The 8561-nt window shown below is 37.4% G+C and overlaps 1 pseudogene; it reads left to right on the top strand.

The window, feature by feature from the left end:
* The first annotated feature begins 432 nt into the window (after window positions 1-432).
* On the top strand, window positions 433-7502 carry LOC101427598 (phosphorylated adapter RNA export protein-like; annotated as a pseudogene).
* The last annotated feature ends 1059 nt before the right edge of the window (window positions 7503-8561 follow it).

Genomic DNA, 8561 nt, shown 5'->3' on the forward strand with positions numbered 1-8561 from the left:
TTATTTCTATATTAGCTCTTAGACTTACTTACTTAAATTCTTAAGTTTTTGTTATTTTTTTTTCTTGATACTCTGTCACCTAATCATTTTTCTGTCTGTATTTGATGAGGTAAAAAAAGAAAAAGAAAGGGAAAACAAGTGACTGAGGCATTAGCAAAAAGAGTCATCATAGTAACAAGGGAGATTGGAGGTTTTCTACTCAGCCCCCTCCATTGCATTTCAGATTGCAGAACCATTTTCTAGAGAACCATATCCTGGACCACTTGAGGAACTCAAGGCTAATTCACTTCAGGGCTTTAACCTTTACAGTAAAAATGACACATTTGATTTAGTAAAACTGTGTTGCTTCTTAACATCTTAAGTCATCTAGCATTTTTAAGAGGAACTATATTTTAAATCCATGGTCTCCAAAATACTGAAATATATCCAAGCATGCCAACATCAGACACAAATCAAAAAGGAATAGAATACAAGAAATTCCAACAAAACAAGGATATTTTACCCTGGAATGATCCTGGTGAGGAATCAGGTTGTACTGAACTCCTGAAATTCCATAGTCAGGCTCCAGGTGCCTCTTTCACAGCTTCCACTTCTTACCTATTAATACTTATACATCATGGTTTGATGTCCCCCTTAGGTAGAAATGCTGTTCTTTCTGACTCCCTGTTGGGAACTGAATCATGTCCCCCACAAGAGGCATGTTCAGATCCCAACCCTTGGTCCTTGGATGTGAATCCATTTGTAAATAGGACCTTTGAAGATGTTATTAGGTAAGGTGTGCCCAGACTGAATAAGGGTGGACCTTAATCCAAGATGGACACAATCCTTACAACCAAAGGAAATTGGGCAGGGAAGAAGAAGCCACGTGGAGCTACCAGGAGCTGGAAGTCAGCAGGACCCAGAAGAGAAAAGAGAAGATGTTGTCATGTGCAATACCCTGTGATGGAAAAGCCAAGGAGCCCCAAAGATTGCCGGCCAGGCAGAAGATGCCAACTCCTGCAAGGAAGCAAGCCTTCTAACCTCTGAAACTGTGAGCCAATAAATTCCCACTGTTAAGCCAACCCATTGTATGGTATTTGTTTTAGCAGCCAGAAACTAATACACTCCCTTTCCAGGGCCCCAGAGAAAAAGAAGAAAAAGTTGGCTAGAATGAAGGACATGCAAAATAGGAAGATTTTTCTTTTGTTTACTTTTGTTGTATTTTGTTTTGTTTAATGATATCATTTGGGCCTCTATTAGGTCTTGGGAGTTCAGGCAAGCCTAGAAGGGCAGACAGTCAAGTAGGCAAAAGATCACCTCCTTATGTTCTGCTAATGGACCATGTGAATGCCAAGAAGGGTCTCATGGTAGAAGTGTATCTGTTATTAAATTTGTTCTTCCTCGGGTAGAACCCATTGCAACATTTGGGAGTCTTGCTCCCCAAAAGGTGACTTGACAGTTCTCAGGGTTTTAGTTCTGTTGGTTCTTTTGAAGAAGTGGTTTTTTTGTTGTTGTTAATTATTGTGAGCTAGAGTAAGAATGCATTTTACATGGTGATCCAGTACACATGCACACACACAGACACTCACAAATAAACAAATATTTTATCCTTACTCCATATAAAAATGTAAAAATGTAACAAAACAAATATAAATATGATTTTATTGCTATTTACTTACAACATTATATTCTATCTCACTTTTTAAAAGCTTGCAGCAATCCATTAAAATAATTTCTTTGCACAAGCTTTGCAAATGGGAGTTTGAAATACTGGTTTAAAGGATTCCCCCCTCTCCCCTCCCCAAGAGTTAGCCTTGATACAAATTAATATAAGAAAATGTAACAATAGATAATGCTTATTAAGCATTTAATGTTAACTGCCAGTAGACACCTGCCATCATTAACTATTTAGCTTAGCCTCCAAAATCCAGGATGTCACACAATAAATGGAGACAGGGTCTAAGGATAATAGTCCACCAAGAGAAGCACATTTCCAACATGGTAGACTCATGGCAACAGTTCTCTCCAACCTGCCTTCTACATTATAATCAGCATGATCTTTATAAACATGAATTTTAGCCTGTTACTCCTATGCTTAAATCCTTCAGTGGCTCTTATCATCTACTCAATACAGACCAAATAAGCTACGATTATTATAGTTCATCACAATCTTGTCCCCACTTAACTCTAATCTCACTCTATACCCTAATCTCACATTCTTGTTTTTTATACTCCTTTGTATAGCTAAAATGCCCTTTCCTACCTTGTTTACTTGGATCCTTCAAAATCAAGTTCAATATCCTTTCCTCACCTTTCCCATCTGAATTAAGTACAACCCCTAGAACACTGAAGAGATTATGAAAGTAGAACTATTGCTATGACTAGTATAATAGTATCATGTGGTCTAAGGAGACAAACCAGCATCTCTTTCAAGTGCTTTTATAAAATATCCTCTAATACTGCCCTCAGCATGCCCCTCTCAAATTTTCTGAGTCAGGGAATAAATCAATACAGCTTCTATGGAATAAATGGGAAATACATATCAAGATTACAAAGGCATATACCCTTTGACTCAGCAATTCTATTTCTATGTGAAATTATGCATATATAAGGTTCTATAGTACTCAGAAATGCCCTTCATTGGAATATCAGTTTGAAACTTATGGTGTAGTCATAGCTAGAATAATTTGTAGCCACAAACAAGAATGTTCTCAACAATCCTATATGAAATTTTACCCAAGATACAGTGAAAAAACCAAGATACAGAATAGGGTTTATGTATGCTACCATTTGTATACAATGGGGTAAGAGATAGGGAAAGCTATACACATACATACATACATGTACAGACCTATTCGCATACATACATATACACTATCTCTGGAAGTTTATACAAGAAACTGGTTACATTGGTTGTTTTGGGGAAGAGGAGAAGGAGAATGGGAGTTTCCTTTTGCAATTTTGGAATTTTTTACCATATATCATAAAAACATGTAAAATATTCAAAATGAAATAAAAAACACATCACATTACACATTTAAAGAAGGGATGCATATAGGAATCCCCTATATATTTTTATGTAACATTTCATGTAATTTAAATATCTTTTTAAAATAAATTTAAAAAATAAAGAATGGATGCAGAATATTGTTATCTATACTGCATCTTGCTGTACAGATAACAAAGAATTCTGCTTAGAATTGCTTGTGGGTTTATGATTTCTCTGCCTTTAGAGGCTACTTTTGGAAGAGCCTGTGAAGTACCTCATGAATCTCTCTCATCTGCAGCCTTCCACTTCCTTAGTCTAGAAGGAAAGGACTTAAATGGCTGCCCAGAGGATGGTGTTTCTCTGGTTACATGCCTTCCTTTCAGCTGCAACAGTGGTTCTTGCAATGTCATCTGACTGTTACAGTGGGAAGAATCAGAACTTGAGTGAGCCACAACTCTACTGAAATCTCTTAGAAATGAAATCAAACATGTTAAAACTGCATTGCCTAGGTTATCAGTCACTGATAAAATATTGATCAAAATATATTTTGATCAATATTTCAGTTTTGATAAAAAATACAAAGCTGGAAAATAAAATAGTGGAATAATCATTCATTTATATTTACAAGCATAGCTTTTGACATATAAATGAGCTACATAGTAGTCATGACAAATTCTAAATCCTGGCAAACTCAGAATGAACATAAAGGACTTTTAAATTAATTAATTCTTAAAAATTCAAACATATATATTATAATTTAACAATATAACAAATACCTATATTTCTACCATCACACAGTAATTGTATTTTTCATACTTGCTTCCATATCATTTCTTTTTTAAAAAACTAATTTATTGATTTTTGCTAACTAGAAAATTGATATACTTATTACGGGTGATTTCAAAAAATACAAAAAGTTTAACAGTATTGATAGGGTTATCTGAGGTAATGTGAAAATTTGTTCAAATAATTTATTGCCTTGCAATAAAAACTTTTTGTCAATGTAAATATTTAGAACTTTGAGAGCTTTTAAAAGTTTCCTCTAAAATGCCACCAAACACTGTTTATTTAATCCTGTTTTAATTAAGGTTAAATTTTTTGCAAACTATTAAAGATATATCTTATTACTAATTTTGAAAGTAGAGAAATGGAAACTATTTTGTTCATTGAAGGTATTCTTAAAATCACCTCTGAACAATATAAAGTAACCTGGAGCAGAGAGATTGATTTAGGTCCTATAGTTAAGTTAAAGACACCCTTTGACTTTCCAGAACGTATTCCAGTACTTCTCTCTCTGACTCTTCTTTTTTTTTTTTTTTTAAGATTTATTTATTTATTTCTCCCCATCCCCTCATTGTTTGCATTTGCTGTGTCTGTTTGTCATATATGCTCATCTTACTTTTTTAGGAGGTACCAGGAACTCAACCCAGGAACCCAACCCGGGACCTCCTGTGTGGGAGGTAGGCTTGAGCCACCTCTGCTCCCCGCTTTGTTGTATCACTCATTATGTTTTCATCCTTGTGTCTTTTGTTGCATCATCTTCTTGGGTCAGCTCACTGCATCAACTTGCTGTCTTGCTCATCTTCCCTAGGAGGTACCAGAAACTGAACCCAGGACCTCCCACATGGTAGGTGGGAGCTCAATCACCTGAGCCACATCCACTTCCCTCTAGCTGACTCTTAAATGCTGTTGTTTATCAAGGTTCTGTCCTAGTCACTATCTTGCTTCTATAAATTTAGGGCTACTTCCTTCCAGTCTCCTGGTTTTTGCAGTAACACTGAATCAATGTCTCTAACTCTGAACTCCCCATTGAGCTCAAGGCTTCCTGGATCTTTCCATATAGGTCTTTTCTAGGTGCATCAAATTCAGTATGGCTCACAGTGAACTCATCATCATCCCCCAAATCTGTTCCTTCACCAGTCTTCACTCTCACCCACTTGGTCAAGCTAACTGAACCAATAAGCATCCTATGCTATTCTCAAGTCCATCCAATTTAACTACCTAAATGTTATTAAAATCTCCTGCCTTTGATCAGGCCCTGAACATCTCTCACCTGCATTGTTTCAATCACTAATTATTCTCCCCATCTCCAGTTTAGCTTCCTTCTGCAATGCAACTATTAATAGTATCATAGATCCAAAATGCAGTTCTGGCCCCATCTCTTTCCTGCTAGAGCCCTTTGTCAATAGCTATCCATCTCTGATAGAATTAAGTCTAACTTCTCCGGTGAGGCATTCCATGTCCGCCATGACCTGACCTCTACCCGCTTCTCCAGCCTCATCTACTTTCACTTTTGACCTCACATCCTAAATCCTAAAAAAGATAAACCTTTTCTGGTCTTGAATGCAGAACACTGCTTAATGCTCTATGCTGTACTCTGTCTAGAGAGTCCCTCAGATGTCTATACCTCACCAAGTCTTGATTATCTCTCTAGACTCAGCTCATGAACCTTCCGTTCTTGGAAGACTTTCTTGAACCTCCATGAGGGGTTAAGTGCTTCTCCTCTGTGCTCCCTCCCATAAGCAACATATACAAATCTCCAACATATATGTCCTCTTGCCCACTAGATGGAAGTCTGCTGTAGATCAAGACTAAGTCGTTTTATATTTTACCCCTAGTTCCTAGCATAGTGCTGGATACATAATATGGGTGTCAATACATTATAAGACTTGAATACATACAATAATGTACAAAATGCATATACAAAATACATAATACATTATAAATTTGCTGTTATAAAGAATGAGTATCATAATTCCACCACCCAAACAGTACCACTGCTTATATTTGGGTTTATTTCCTTCTGGTACTTTTTCTATGTTTATTATGTGCAGGCAAAAATATATGTATAATGGGGAAGCAGCTGTGGCTAAATCAGTTGGGTTGCCGTCTACCATATGGGAGGCCCTGGATTTGCATCCCAGGGCCTCCTTGTGCAGGCTTGCCCACACGCTGTGGAGAGCCACCAGCCCGCAAGCACCACAGAGAGCCAATTCAGCAAGGTGATGCAACAAAAAAAGGGAGACAAGCAAAAACGAAGAAGAACGCACAGTGAATGGACACAGAGCAGACAGCAAGCAAAAAGCCACGCGGTGGGGGAGGGTGGAATAAATATATATATATGTATAATGATATAAGATAGATACAGGTTTATTTATTTAAAACACAAGTTGGAACTAGGAGTTAAAAAGACACAAATTTGAATCCGAGCACTAACTCATTAGATTTGCAGCTATGGGAAAGTTATTTAATCCCTCTAAGCCTTTCTTTCCTCATCTTTAAGAGATTAGTAATGAGAGATGGTGCAAGACGCCGGAGCCCCGGAAACAGGCAGCTCTCTGACTGAGACTCTTACATAACGGGGAGCTCCTGGACAGGCTGCTGCAGGTGCCTGCTCCTCCATTCCGGAACCTCTAGATTGTCCAGAGGGCAGATTTATCCAAAAATGTGGGAAACAGCTTAAGAAAGTACTAGGTGGGGACATGGCAGTGCGGACTTTCCAGAGTACGGGGACTCCGTGCCACATTATCCGACTGTTAAAAGTATGGATTCAAGTGAAGAGAATTGTTCCCATTCAGACGATGATAGCTCTCTTTGAAAAGGCAAGCAACAGAAATCTTTTAACCCTCCTCCCAAACCAGCCTTTTCAGTGTGGCCAGAGCATCCAGAAAACACGTGTTACTAGAGGAAAGAAGATTAACAATGTGTGGGTGCTATGTTGCAGGAATGGAATCAAGATGCAGTAGCCACTGAACTGGGAATTTGGGAAATGGATGTCACTGTTGACAAAAGCAGACAATCTGAGGCCTACAATTATTTGCTTGCTAAGAAGTTTAAGAGGGAATCTCAAGAACATTCAAAAGAATTCGACAAAGAACTAGATGAATATGTGCATGGTGGCAAAAATATGGGATCAAAGGAAAAGGAAAATGAGCAAAGTCATCTTAAATGGAAACGACCTGTCAAAGACAGACTAGGGGACAAACTAGAAATGAACTATAAAGGGCGGTATGAGCACAAAGAGGAAGTTCTCAAGAAGAAATGGCTGATGAAATTTCTTTCAGGTTACAGGAACTGAAGAAAGATCGGATAGCCACTTAGTAAGGATAATTGCGAACAAAAAGGCAAATGAGCTTCTGATTGAAACTGCTGAAGTTGAACAAAGCAGTGGCCTTTTATATAATGAGTGGTAGTAGAAGAAGAGCACTAGATGGAGTTTTTCTGAATCTCCTGAAAAACACTCCCAGAATCAGTAAGGAACAAATCAAGGACATTTTCTACATTGAAAATCAAAAGGAATAGGAAAATAAAAAAGCTGCTAGAAAGAGAACACAAGTGATGGAGAAAAAGATGAAACAAGCTATTAAAAGCTTAAATTTTCAAGATGATGATGATCCATCATGAGAAACTTTTGCAAGTGACACAAACAAGGCCCTGCCTCTCTTGATGAATCGCAAGAGGGACATGGAGAAACAAAGTGGATGCAGAGGAAACCGTTGAGGTTGATCATTCTCACGACCTGGACCGCTTTTAGTACATTCTGGACAATTTGAGGAAGAAGACTTTCTCATATAACATTGTAATAAATCATTTCTATTGAGAAATGTTTTACTTCACACTGATAAACATCTGAAGAAAAGAGAACTGTCTTTGCTTTTTGGTGTTGCTTTTTTTTAAAGGAGGTACCAGGGACTGAACCCAGGGCCTTGTGCATGGGAAGCAGGCACTCACCACTTGAGCTACATCCGCGCCCCCATATTTTATATTAAAATAAAAAAGAATATGTGTACAGAGATGACTGATTAATAGAAACATTCTAAAATTTCTCATGTTCAAAAAAATACTTAGAAGTATATAGCAGAGCATTTAATTTCTCAATCTGTTGCATACGTGGTATGTGTATTACTTGATAATCAGTTTAATTCAAGTCATTATAATATGCCATTCAAAGGTTTGTAGTCTTTTTCTAACTTATATTTGCAACAAGTCATGCTTCGGTTTCACAGCTTTCCATTAAAATATCCTAGTGGAACATGTAAATTGTTAAGCTATTATAAATGCATTCAAATTTGGTTGTTCTGTGTTCTATGTACTCAGAATTTTAAGGATAAGGCACTAACATTAAAATAGGTTTAGACTGATGTCTCTTCCTACTTAGCCAGAAGTAAATAAATGTTAGATGCTTTGCAAAGAAAAGAAAGAGGTTAGTAATAATGATACCTACCCATAGGATTATAATAAAGATGAAATCAATTAATGCTTACGGAATTCTTAGTCCAAGTGTCTGGAAACACCAAGCAATCTCTAGTAATGTTAGCTATTTTTTTTTCAGATTATTTTATTTATTTATTTCTCCCTAAGCCCTCATTGTTTGCATTTGCTGTGTCTGTTCATTGTGTGATTGTCTTCTTCTTTAGGAGGCACTGGGGATGGAACCTGGGACCTACTATATGGGAGGGAGGTGCCTAACTGCTTGAGCCACCTCCGCTCCCTGCTTTGTTGTGTCTCTCTATGTCTTCTTTCTTGTGTCTCTTGTTGCATCAGCTCACCACCGCAGCCCATCATATCAGCTCACTGTCTTGGTCATCATCTT

This window comes from Dasypus novemcinctus, chromosome 16 (assembly GCF_030445035.2).
Source record: "Dasypus novemcinctus isolate mDasNov1 chromosome 16, mDasNov1.1.hap2, whole genome shotgun sequence".
In the NCBI taxonomy this organism is placed as follows: Eukaryota; Metazoa; Chordata; class Mammalia; order Cingulata; family Dasypodidae; genus Dasypus; species Dasypus novemcinctus.